The following is a 13,137-nucleotide window of genomic DNA, read 5'->3' on the forward strand; positions in this document are numbered from 1 at the left end:
TGGAGCAGCCTGAACCTGCTGAAGTAAAATAATAACATTAAAAAGGAACCGGCAGCAACAACCACAAATCCATAAATACAAGCACAGCAACTGAAATAAACAGGACACAGAAACTGGCCAAAAAGTAAGGTATGTTGGGAATACCTCAGTCCGAGACAAAGGGACACACAGAGACAATTCTAAGAAAGATTCAAGCCCCAACAATTGAAGACAACCAGAACTCATTTGCAAGTGTGAAACGGCAGTTTTTATTTTTTAAATTCATTCACAGGATGAAGGCTTCACTGGCGAGCATTTATTGTCCATCTCTAATTGCCTGGAGGGCAGTTTATGAATGGAACATGTTGGTGAGACCAGGTAAGGATGATTGTTTACTTCCCTCAAAGTTTTTTCCAACAATTGACAATGATTTCACCATCATCACTCGAATCTTCATTACAGATATTTTTAATTGTTCAACCACCTGTCATGTTGGTGGGATAGGTTCCCAGGACATTACCTGGGTTTCTGCTTTAATAGTCTCATGACTCCCCCCCCCCCACCCCTCCCCTACCCCCACCCCCCTCCACAGGGCAGACATGTGACAATAAAACAAAGGACCAGGTGCATATTTTGGATCCAAAACCAGACATCCAGGCCCTAAAGTAGACACGTCAAAGGGTTCACTATCAGCTCGCCATTGAACACTATTCTGAAAATGTGTTGCTGGAAAAGCGCAGCAGGTCAGGCAGCATCCAAGGAGCAGGATATTCGACGTTTCGGGCATGAGCCTCCTTCCTGAAGAAGGGCTCATGCCCGAAACGTCGATTCTCCTGCTCCTTGGATGCTGCCTGACCTGCTGCGCTTTTCCTGCAACACATTTTCATCTCTGATCTCCAGCATCTGCAGTCCTCGCTTTCTCCATTGAACACTATGACCAACATTTCAAGGGGATAAAACCAATTGACTTGATAGCTCCGATTGGTGAACTTCTTGGAAAAGTGGCTTCTTATCTGAGGAATGAAGAAAGAATCTGAAGACCCCAGTCAGCAGAGAACAGCCCCACTGAGGGGATTATTTAATTCTGTGTTCACCATTGAGGAAGCAGAATTCAGAAAGACATTGACAGAGCAAGTGCTCCTGCCATACCAGACTGTAACACTCGTCACTGCAGGAAGGAGCTGGCCCTGTATTTCACCGAGACATCAGGGTGTCTCTCCCGGTAACTCGTGTGGTTTCTCACCTCTGAGATGTTTCTGACCCCACTGGAAGTGATGTGCTGTTTAAACATCACTGTCCTCACTCAGCACCCACACAGAGACATAATTCAGCCGAGCTCACTGGATATACCCCTCAATTGGAATGATGATGGTCACTTTCCTGACACCACCCCCCTCCTTATGTCAATGCTACCCTGGGTATTGCTTCCTTAATGGGAGCACAAAGTTAAAAATCAAACAGCACCAGGTTATATTCCAATTGGTTTATTTGGAAGCACTAGCTTTTGGAGCGCTGCTCCTTCATCAGGTAGGCATCACAGAGACGTAGTTACAGGGGGGTCAGGACTGGCAGTTAAACATCCAAGGGTTTTCAACTTATCGAAAAGACAGGAAGGTGGGCAGGAGAGGCGGGGTTGCCTTGTTAGTTAAGAACACAATTAAATCTATGGCACTGAATGACATAGCGTTGGATGATGTGGAGTCTGTGTGGGTGGAATTGAGGAACCACAAAGGCAAAAAAACCATAATGGGAGTTATGTACAGACCTCCTAACAGTGGTCAGGACCAGGGGCGCAACATGTACCGGGAAATAGAGAAGGCATGTCAGAGAGGCAAGGTCACAGTGATCATGGGAGACTTCAATATGCAGGTGAACTGGGTAAATAATGTTGCCAGTGGATCCAAAGAAAAGGAATTCATGGAATGCTTACAGGATGGCTTTTTGGAACAGCTTGTCATGGAGCCGACAAGGGAGCAGGCTATTCTGGACCTAGTGCTATGTAATGAACCAGACTTTATAAAAATCTTAAAGTAAGGAAACACTTAGGAAGCAGCGATCATAATATGGTAGAGTTCAGTCTGCAGTTTGAAAGAGAGAAGGCAAAATCGGATGTAATAGTGTTACAGTTAAATAAAGGTAATTATGAGGGCATGAGAGAGGAACTGACGAAAATAGACTGGAAGTAGAGCCTAGCAGGGAAGACAGTAGAGCAAAAATGTCAGGAGTTTGTGGGTAAAATTGAGGACACTGTACAGAGGTTCATCCCCAAGAATAGAAAGATTATCCGGGGAGGGATTAGACAGCCATGGCTGACAAAGAAAGTCAGCAAATCTATCAAAGAAAAAGAGAGAGCCTATAAAGTGGCCAAGAGCACTGGGAAATCAGAAGATTGGGAAGGCTACAAAAACAAACACAGGATAACAAAGAGAGAAATAAGGAAGGAGAGGATCAAATTAGAAATGATAGTAATATTAGAAATGATAGTAAAAGTTTCTTTCAATACATAAAAAACAAACGACAGGCAAGAGTAGACATTGGGCCACTTCAAACTGATGCTGGAAGCCTAGTGATGGGAGATAAGGAAATAGCAGGAGAACTTAATATGTACTTTGCATCAGTCTTCACAGTGGAAGACATGAGTAATATCCCAACAGTTAAAGGGAGTCAGGAGGCTGAGTTGAGTATGGTTGCCATTACAAAAGAGAAAGTGCTAGAAAAGCTAAAAGGTCTTAAAATTGATAAATCTCCTGGCCCTGATGGGTTACATCCTAGAGTTCTGAGGGAGGTGGCTGAGGAAATAGCGGAGACGTTGGTTGAGATCTTTCAAAAGTCACTGGAGTCAGGGAATGTCCCGGATGATTGGAAGATCGCTGTTGTAACCCCCTTGTTCAAGAAAGGATCAAGGCAAAAGATGGAAAATTATAGGCCAATTAGCCTAACCTCGATTGTTGGTAAAATTCTAGAATCCATCATTAAGGATGAGGTTTCTAAATTCTTGGAAGAGCAGGGTCGGATTAGAACAAGTCAACATGGATTTAGTAAGGGGAGGTCATGCCTGACAAACCTGTTGGAGTTCTTTGAAGAGGTGACAAGTAGGTTAGACCGGGGAAACCCAGTGGATGTGGTCTACCTAGACTTCCAAAAGGCCTTTGATAAGGTGCCACACGGGAAGCTGCTGAGTAAGGTGAGGGCCCATGGTGTTCGAGGTGAGCTACTAGTATGGATTGAGGATTGGCTGTCTGACAGAAGGCAGAGAGTTGGGATAAAAGGTTCTTTTTCGGAATGGCAGCCGGTGACAAGCGGTGTCCCGCAGGGTTCAGTGTTGGGGCCGCAGCTGTTCACATTATATATTAATGATCTGGATGAAGGGACTGGGGGCATTCTACTGAGGTTTGCTGATGATACAAAGTTAGGTGGACAGGCAGGTAGTACTGAGGAAGTGGGGAGGCTGCAGAAGGATCTAGACAGTTTGGAGGAGTGCTCCAGGAAATGGCTGATGGAATTCAATGTGAGCAAATGCGAGGTCTTGCACTTTGGAAAAAAGAATAGAAGCATGCACTACTTTCGAAACAGTGAGAAAATTCATAAAGCCAAACTATAGAGGGATCTGGGAGTGCTAGTTGAGGATTCTCTAAAGGTAAACATGCAGGTTGAGTCCGTGATTAAGAAAGCGAATGCAATGTTGTCAATTATCTCAAGAGGGTTGGAATATAAAAGCACTGTTGTGCTACTGAGACTTTATAAAGCTCTAGTTAGGCCCCATTTGGAGTACTGTGTCCAGTTTTTGTCCCCACATCTCAGGAAGGACATACTGGCAGCGTGTCCAGCGGAGATTCACACGGATGATCCCTGGAATGGTAGGTCTAACATATGAGGAACGGCTGAGGATCCTGGGATTGTATTCATTGGAGTTCAGAAGATTAAGGGGAGATTTAATAGAAACTTACAAGATAATACATGGCTTGGAGAGGGTGGACACTAGGAAATTGTTTCCATTAGGCGAGGAGACTAGGACCCGTGGACACAGCCTTAGGATTAGAGGGGGTAAATTCAGAACAGAAATGCGGAGACATTTCTTCAGCCAGAGAGTGGTGGGCCTGTGGAATTCATTGCCACAGAGTGCAGTGGAGGCTGTGACACTAAATGTCTTAAAGGCAGAAATTGATAAACAAGGAATTAAGGGTTACGGGGAGAATGCGGGTAAGTGGAGTTGAAATGCCCATCAGCCATGATTGAATGGCAGAATGGACTTGATGGGCCGAATGGCCTTACTTCCGCTCCCATGTCTTATGGTCTTATAGGTGGTTATGGAGAATAAGATTGTAATATACAGAATTTCTAGCAACAGTTTACATGGTGATGTAACTGAAATTATATATTGAAAAAGACCTGGATTGTTTATTAAGTTTCACATCTTTTAGAATGACGATGTTGGTTTCAGTTCTTTCATATGTAAATTGCAAAACCTTTTTTAAAAGTCACATTCAAGTGAACTTTAACAATTGGTGCCATGTCAGTCCAGATAATGTATTGAAGGTTTTTTTGTGTGAGGCTGTCTGTGCCACAATGGTCAGACTGATTCTAAAGTAAAAAACGGATTTACAGGAACACTGTGGTGCTGGGTTGGGCTTGGCTCCTGCTGGTGGTGATGCCAAGTTTCTCCAATTTCTTGTTCTTGGTGTACATGTACCTGGTGTGGTTTTGTCACCTTGCATGTTTTTTCTCTCATACACTGCAGGCAAGGATGCCCCGAGGCATGGTACATTGCAAGATCAAACAGAGGCTACGGCAACGGATGAATGGACACTGCGCAACCATCACCAGACAGGAGTGTTTCCTCCCAGTCGGAGAACACTTCAGGGGTCTGGGATATTCAACCTCAGACCTTTGGGTGACCGTCCTCCAAGGCGGACTTCAGGAGAGGCAACAACGAAAAGTGACCGAGCAGAGGCCGATAGACAAGTTCGGTACCCATGGGGATGGCCTCAACCAGGACCTTGGGTTCATGTCACACTACAGGTGACCCCATTGCACTATACAACACCAGCGTCTCCAATTAATGGGAGCATTGAGAGTAAGGAAAGGGTTTGTAGATTTATCTCATGGAACAAACTACTCTGACAACACTGTTCTTTCTGTAAGAACAAGGAATCTATCAGCCTGATACTGTGGAAGCTGAAAGCAAAATGCTGCTGGAGATCTTCAGACTTCCCTGGAGCCAGCACTCAGTGAGTTAATCATTTCAAAATCCGCCTCAAAGTTGGAATGAAGGAAACTGTTCCAGAAACAATTTGCTGCTGTTTGCCTCCTGTGTTTCATGTTGTTGACGAGTTTATTCAAAAAAACACACACACAGCCCCAACAACATGTTGTGGCTGTGCAGGACATTGTTTAGGCCAGTTTTGAAATACTGATTTCTCCCTCTATAGGAACGATGGTGTTAAACTTGAAAGGGTACAGAGAAGATTTACAAGGATTCTGCAGCGGTTGGAGAGTTTGAGCAATAGGGAGAGGCTGGATAAGCAGCAGGTATTTTCCATGGAGTGTCAGAGGTTGAGGAGTGACCTTATTGAGGTGTATAACATCATGAGGGGTCTGAATAGGGTGAATAGCAAAGGTCTTTTTCCAAGGCTGAAGGAGTCTAAAACTAGAGGGCATAGATTTAAGGTGAGAGGGAATAGATAAGGGGCAGGTTTTTCACAGAGCAGGTCGTGTGTGTATGGGTTGAACTGCAGAGGCAGTGGTGAAGGCTTGTACAATTATAGAATTTAAAAGGCATTTGTATGGGTACCTGAATAGGAAGGATTTAGAGGGATATTGGCCAAATGCTGGCAAATAGGACCACATTAATTGAGGATATCTGGTCGGTATGCTATACATCTCTGTGATTCTCAGAGACAGCTGATATCGGTCATGATGTTTTCTGCCTTCAGTCCCTGGGACACATTTCATTCAAATTCAGTCTGGTCAGGAGCTCACTGTTTGCTGCCCTGTTTTGGGCTAGTTCATTATCACTCGTGTCAGAGAGAGGCAGCTTGTCAGGGTGTGTTTGATGATGATTCTTTCCAGAATCAATTGTTCAGACATTCGGAGGGCAGCAGATAATCTCAGCAAATACTGAGGCTGCTTTCCCACCATCTCTCACAGATGGAAGGATGACAATCAGTTTGCTGACCATGTTTGTTCCTGAGTCCTGTGGGAAAATGTGAAGCATGTTTTACACAGCGGGAGACTTCCTGCTTTAAGAAATTATATGAAAATCCAATTCCTTTTCCAAGCATGGTATTTCAGCTGATTTTCAAATCCTCTTTATCCATCAAGAGGTTAATCCAACACAGTTGTTGACATGTCTCAAAATCCATATTTCATTGTACACAAAATAAGTTTGATTGACTTTCCTGACCTGAAACACCAATCCCAATCTTCGCACATTCACTCAAAGCTGATTTTCATTTAATTTCCAGATTATTACCTGATGCTTCTTGTAAAATGTGGTCTGATTAGTAAGTTTGCAGATGACTCGAGGATTGGGGGAGCTGTGGATAGTAAATGGGATTGCCAGAGGATGCAGCAGGATATCGATCGGCTGGAGACTTGGGTGGAGAAACGGCAGATGGAATTTAATCCAGATAAATGTGAGGTGATACATTGTGGAAGTTCTCACTCAGGAAGGAGGAAAACAGTGAATGGCAGAACCTTAGAAGCAGTAACATACAGAGGGATCGAGGTATACAGAACCATAGGTCCCTAAAACGGCAACTATGTAGATAAGGTGGTGGAGAAGGCAGATGGCATGCTTGCCTTCTCTGACTAGGACGTAAACATTGGTAAATTGTACCGTTGCTGTACAGAATTTTTGTATTACGAGAGAACACTTGAACTATTTCCAAACATAAATGTCAGCTCCACCCATTGCTCTGAAATGCAGACCTTGTAAATATACAGATAGATAATTGAAATTAGCTTTTGGGTCAGTCTTTACTTCAGTCAACATTTGGTAGTCCAAATTTGACCAACATTTATACCATTTCTGTTTTTGAGTGAGGTACTGAACTGATTTAATTACTTTTCACGAAGAGACCTACAATCACCATTTGGCCTATTTTCTCAGGAAGGTCACCATGGTGATGGAATATGTTAATACTGAACCATGAGAGATGAAGAAAAACATTGTTGCGAGACCTAATCTGCTCCTGGAACATTCAAATCCCCAAATTTGACTAAATGTAGATTTTACAACATGAGAGAGAAAATGTACCTGTAATTCTCGCAGGCTCTTTACTCCCGGGAACAGTGACACATCTTGTGGTAAAACCTGAACCAAGCAGGAATGAGGAGGTGGGTGGCGGGTGGAAGAGTGACACCACACGGCATGGGGACACCACCTGAGACTGGAGGGAATGATCCCTGGCATCAGGAAAGTGGTACGGGAAAAAAGTTTGGGAAAGATTACTGCTGGGGAAGGGGAAGGGAAGCCTGGAGCAGGGAGTGAGAGCTGTAGTGTCACTTGGATAGACCAGAGGGTGGGAATGGTGGGACAGTCTCGAGGGGTTAAATACTTTATTCTGTCATTTTCACGCAGCAAACTTTCAAAGCATTAAAGTCTGACATTTAGCTGTGTAGGACACTGGTTAGACCACTTTTGGAATACTGCGTGCAATTCTGCTCCCCCAGCTGTTGGAACAATAATGTGCAACTTGAAGGGTGAAGGAAAGATTTCCAAGGATGTTGCCAGGGTTCGAGGGTTTGAGCTATAGGGAGAGGCTGAATAGGTTGGTGCTCTTTTTCCTGGAGCGTTGCAGGCTGAGGGGTGACCTTGTAAAAGTTTATAAAATTATGAGGGGAATGATAGGGTGAACAGCCAAATGTTTGATGAGGTTCCACATGATAGACTAATTAGCAAGGTTCAATCACCTGGAATTCAGAGACAGCTAGCAATTTGGATCCAAAATTAGCTTGGAGATAGGAGACAGTGGATGATGTTGGAGGTTTGTTTTGCACACTGGAGGCCTGTGATTGGAAGTGTGTCACAAGGATCAGTGCTAGATCCACTGCTTGTTGTCATTTCTATAATTTCACATTTGGATGTGAAAACAAGAGAAATGGTTCGGTAAGTCTGCAGATGGCACCACCATTGCTGGTGTGGTGGGCAGTGAAGAAAGTTCCCTCAGAGTACAATGTGACCTTGATCAGATGGGCTGATGGGCCGAGGCATGGCAGATGGAGTTTAATTCAGATAAACGTGAGGTGTTGCATTTTGATAAGGCAAACCAGGGCAGGACTTCCACATGTAATGTCCGGGTCCTGGGGAGTGTTGTCAAATAAAGAGACCTTGGAGTGCAGGCCCATAGTTCCTTGAATGTAAACTCACAGCTAAACAGGGTAGTGGAGAAGGCATTTGGCACAGATCGAGGGATCAGACCTCAGCTCTGCAGTCCGGCCACATCCAGTTGTGACTGGTGGTGGTCAATTAAACAACTCACTGGAGGAGGAGGCTCCACAAATATCCCCATCCTCAATGATGAGAGCGCCCAGCACATCAGAGCAAAAGATAAGGCTGAATCTTTCTCAGCAATCTTCAGCCATAAGTGCCGAGTGGATAATCCTTCTTGGCCTCCTCCAGTGGTCCCCAGCATCACAGATACCAGTCTTCAGCCAATTCTATTCACTCCATGTGATATCAAGAAACAGTTGGAGACAGTGGATACTGCAAAGGCTATGGACCCTGACAACATTCTGGCAATAGCACTGAAGACTTGTGCTCCAGAACTTGCCACTCCCTTAGCCAGGATAGTTACAACACAATGAGCTAGTGAGGGCAGGAATAGGAGGATAGAGCAGATGAATGCATGGCTGAGGAGCTGGTGTATGGGAGAAGGATTCACATTTTTGGATCATTGGAATCTCTTTTGAGGTAGAAGTGATCTGTATAAGAAGGACAGATTGCACCTAAATTGGAAGGGGACTAATATACTGGCAGGGAAATTTGCTCGAGCTGCTCAGGAGGATTTAAACTAGTAAGGTGTGTGGGGGCGCGGGGGGAGGGTGAGACCCAGGGAGATAGTGAGGAAAGAGATCAATCTGAGACTGGTACAGTTGAGAACAGAAGTGAGTCAAACAATCAGGGCAGGCAGGGACAAGGTAGGACTAATAATTAAACTCCATTTATTTCAATGCAAGAGGCCTTATAGGGAAGGCAGATGAACTCAGGGCATGGTTAGGAACATGGGACTGGGATGTCATAGCAATTACAGAAACATGGCTCAGGGATGGGCAGGACTGGCAGGATAATGTTCCAGGTTACAAATGCTACAGGAAGGATAGAAAGGGAGGCAAGAGAGGAGGGGGAATGGCATTTTTGATAAGGGATAGCATTACAGCTGTGCTGAGGGAAGATATTCCAGGAACTACATCCAGGGAAGTTATTTGGGTGGAACTGAGAAATAAGAAAGGGATGATCACCTTATTGGGATTGTATTATAGACCCCTAATAGTCAGAGGGAAATTGAGAAACAAACTTGTAAGGAGATCTAAGCTACCTGTAAGAATAATAGGGTGGTTATGGTCAGGGATTTTAACTTTCCAAACATGGACTGAGACTGCCATAGTGTTAAAGGTTTAGATGGAGAGGAATTTATTAAGTGTGTACAGGACAATTTTCTGATTCAGTATGTGGGTGTACCTATGAGAAAAGGTGCAAAATTGACCTACTCTTGGGAAATAAGGCAAGGCAGGTGACTGAGGTGTCAGTGGCGGTGCACTTTGGGGCCAGCAACCATAATTCTATTGGTTTTAAAATAGTGATAGAAAAGGATAGACCAGATCTATAAGTTGAAGTTCTTAATTGGAGAAAGGCAAATTTTGACAGTATTTGGCAAGAATCTTCGAAAGCTGATTGGAGGTAGATGTTCGCCGGTAAAGGACGGCTGAAAAATGGGAAGCCTTCAGGGCAGCACAGTGTCTCAGTGGTTAGCACTTCTGCCTCACAGCACCAGGGTCCCAGGTTTGATTCCAGCCTCGGGCAACTGTTCGTGTGCAGTTTGCCCATTCTCCCTGTGTCTGCGTGGGTTTCCTCTGGGTGCTCCGGTTTCCTCCCACAATCCAAAGATGCGCAGGTGAGGTGAATTGGCCATGCTAAATTGCCCATGGTGTTAGATGCATTAGTCAGAGGGAAATGGGTCTGGGTGGGTTACTCTTCGGAGGGTCGGTGGACTTGTTGGGCCGAAGGGCCTGTTTCCAAACTGTAGGAATCTAATCTAATCTAAATGAGATAACGAGAATCCAGAGAAAGTATATTCCTGTTAGGGTGAAAGGAAAGGCTGGTAGGTATAGGGAATGCTGGATGGCTAAAGAAATTGAGGGTTTGGTTAAGAAAAAGAAGGAAGCATATGTAAGGTATAGACAGGATAGATCGAGTGAATCCTTAGAAGAGTATAAAGGAAGTAGGAGTATACTTAAGAGGGAAATCAGGAGGGCTAAAAGGTGACATGAGGTAGCTTTGGCAAATAGAATTAAGGAGAATCCAAAGGGTTTTTACAAATACATTAAGGACAAAAGGGAGAGAATAGGGCCCCTCAAAGATCAGCAGGGCAGCCTTTGTGTGGAGCCGCAGAAAAAGGGGGAGATACTAAATGAGTATTTTGCATCAGTATTTAATGTGGACAAGGATATGGAATACATAGACTGCAGGGAAATAAATGGTGACATCTTGCAAAATGTCCAGATTACAGAGGAGGAAGTGCTGGATGTCTTGAAATGGGTAAAGGTGGATAAATCCCCAGGACCTGATCAGGTGTACCCGAGAACTCTGTCCGAAATAGAGAAGTGATTTCTGGGCCTCTTGCTGAGATATTTTTATCATCGATAGTCACAGGTGAGGTGCCAGAAGACTGAAGGTTGGCAAACGTGGTGCCACTGTTTAAGAATGGTGGTAAGGACAAGCCAGGGAACTATAGACCAGTGAGCCTGACCTCAGTGGTAGGCAAATTGTTGAAGGGAATCCTGAGGGACAGGATGCATGTATATTTGGAAAGGCAAGGACTGATTATGGATAGACAACATGGCTTTGTGCATTGGCAATCATGTCTCACAAACTTGATTGAGTTTTTTGAAGATGTTACGAAGAAGATTGATGAGGGCAGAGCAGTAGATGTGATCTATATGGACTTCAGTAAAGCGTACGACAAGCTTCCCCATGGGAGACTGATTAGCAAGGTTAGATCTCATGGAATACGGGGAGTACTAGCCATTTGGATACAGAACTGGCTCAAAGGTAGAAGACAGAGGGTGGTGGTGGAGGGTTGTTTTTCAGACTGGAGGCCTGTGACCAGTGGAGTGCCACAACGATCGGTGCTGGGTCCTCTACTTTTTGTCACTTACATAAATGATTTGGATGCGAGCATAAGGGGTACAGTTAGTAAGTTTTCAAATGACACCAAGATTGGAGGTGTAGTGGATAACAAAGAGGGTTACCTCAGATTACAACAGGATCTGGACCAGATGGGCCAATGGGCTGAGAAGTGGCAGATGGAGTTTAATTCAGATAAATGTAAGGTGCTGCATTTTAGGAAAGCAAATCTTAGCAGGACTTATGCACTTATTGGTAAGGTCCTAGGAAGTGTTGCTGAACAAAGAGACCTTGGAGTGCAGGTTCATAGCTCCTTGAAAGTGAAGTTGCAGGTAGATAGGATAGTGAAGAAGGCGTTTGGTATGTTTTCCTTTATTGGTCAGAGTATTGAGTACAGGAGTCAGGAGGTCATGTTGTGGCTGTACAGGATGTTGGTTAGGCCACTGTTGGAATATTGCGTGCAATTCTGGTCTCCATCCTATCGGAAAGATGTTGTGAAACTTGAAAGGGCTCAGAGAAGGATGTTGGATGTTGCCAGGGTTGGAGAGACTGAACAGGCTGGGGCTGTTTTCCCTGGAGCGTTGGAGGCTGAGAGGTGACCTTATAGAGGTTTACAAAATTATGAGGGGCATGGATAGGGTAAATAGGCAAAGTCTTTTCACTGGGGTCGGGGAGTTGCATAGGTTCAGGGTGAGAGGGGAAAGATATAAAAGAGACCAGTGGTGGAGGCTGGTAGAATTGCAACATTTAAGATACATTTGGATGGGTATATGAATAGGAACGGTTTGGAGGGATATGGGCCCAGGTGCTGGCAGGTGGGACTAGATTGGGTTGGGATATCTGGTCAGCATGGACGTGTTGGACCGAAGGGTCTGTTTCCATGTTGTACATCTCTATGACTCTATGACTCTAAGTACATTCCTGACAATACAGAAAATTGCTCAGGTTTGATTTGTGGTGATTCTTTTGAGAATCAGCTTGTTCAGTCATTCGGAGGACAGCAGATACTCTCAGGAAAGTGCTGAGGCTGCGTTCCCACCATCTCTCACAGATGGAAGGATGGCAATCAGTTTGATGATCATGTTTGTTTCTGAGTCCTGTGTGAAAAGGAATTAGATGTTCATGTAATTTCTTAAAGCAGGAATTCTCCCTCTGTGTAAAACAAGCTTCACATTTTCACACAGGACTCAGAAACAGAGGGAGAATTCCTGCTTTAAGGAATTACATGAACATCTAATTCCTTTTCACACAGATCACATAGAATCCCTGCAATGTGGAATCAGGCCATTTGGCCCAACAAGTCCACACTGACCCTCTGAAGAACAACCCACCCAGACCAATTCCCTTACCCTATTATTCTACATTTAGCCCTGACCAATGTGCCTAACCTACACATTCCTGAACACTATGGGCAATTTAGCATGGCCACTTCACCAAACCTGCACATCTTTGGACTGTGGGAGGAAACCAGAGCACCCAGAGATAACACATGCAGACATGGGGAGAAAGTGCAAACTCCATACAGACAGCTGCCCGAGGCTGGGTCCCTGTGAGGCAGCAGTGCTGACCACTGAGCCACCGTGCCTCCCAACCACTGAGCCCCCGTGCCGCCCAACCACTGAGCCCCCGTGCTGCCCAACCACTGAGCCACCGTGCCGCCCAACCACTGAGCCCCCGTGCTGCCCAAACATGGTATTTCAGCTGACTGTTCAGTTCCTCTTTATGCATCAAAGGAGAGATTTGGGACAGATCCAACAAGAGGTTAATCAGACACAATTGATGACTTGTCCGAAAATTCACAGATAATTATC

At 44.7% G+C, this 13,137-nt stretch overlaps 1 protein-coding gene across 1 annotated transcript in view; it reads left to right on the top strand.

Annotated features, from left to right (window-relative positions):
• Positions 1-288: 288 nt before the first annotated feature.
• LOC148151346 (heme-binding protein 2-like) overlaps positions 289-13,137 on the top strand; it is a 39,019-nt gene continuing 26,170 nt past the window's right edge. Inside the window, exon 1 of the transcript XR_015752003.1 lies at positions 289-357. The gene's annotated coding sequence lies outside the window, so the exon portion shown is untranslated. The remainder of the gene's footprint in view (positions 358-13,137) is intronic.

Source organism: Chiloscyllium plagiosum, unplaced genomic scaffold (assembly GCF_037043375.1).
Source record: "Chiloscyllium plagiosum isolate Xiang-an unplaced genomic scaffold, Cpla_swu_hap1 HiC_scaffold_3, whole genome shotgun sequence".
Classification (NCBI taxonomy): domain Eukaryota; kingdom Metazoa; phylum Chordata; class Chondrichthyes; order Orectolobiformes; family Hemiscylliidae; genus Chiloscyllium; species Chiloscyllium plagiosum.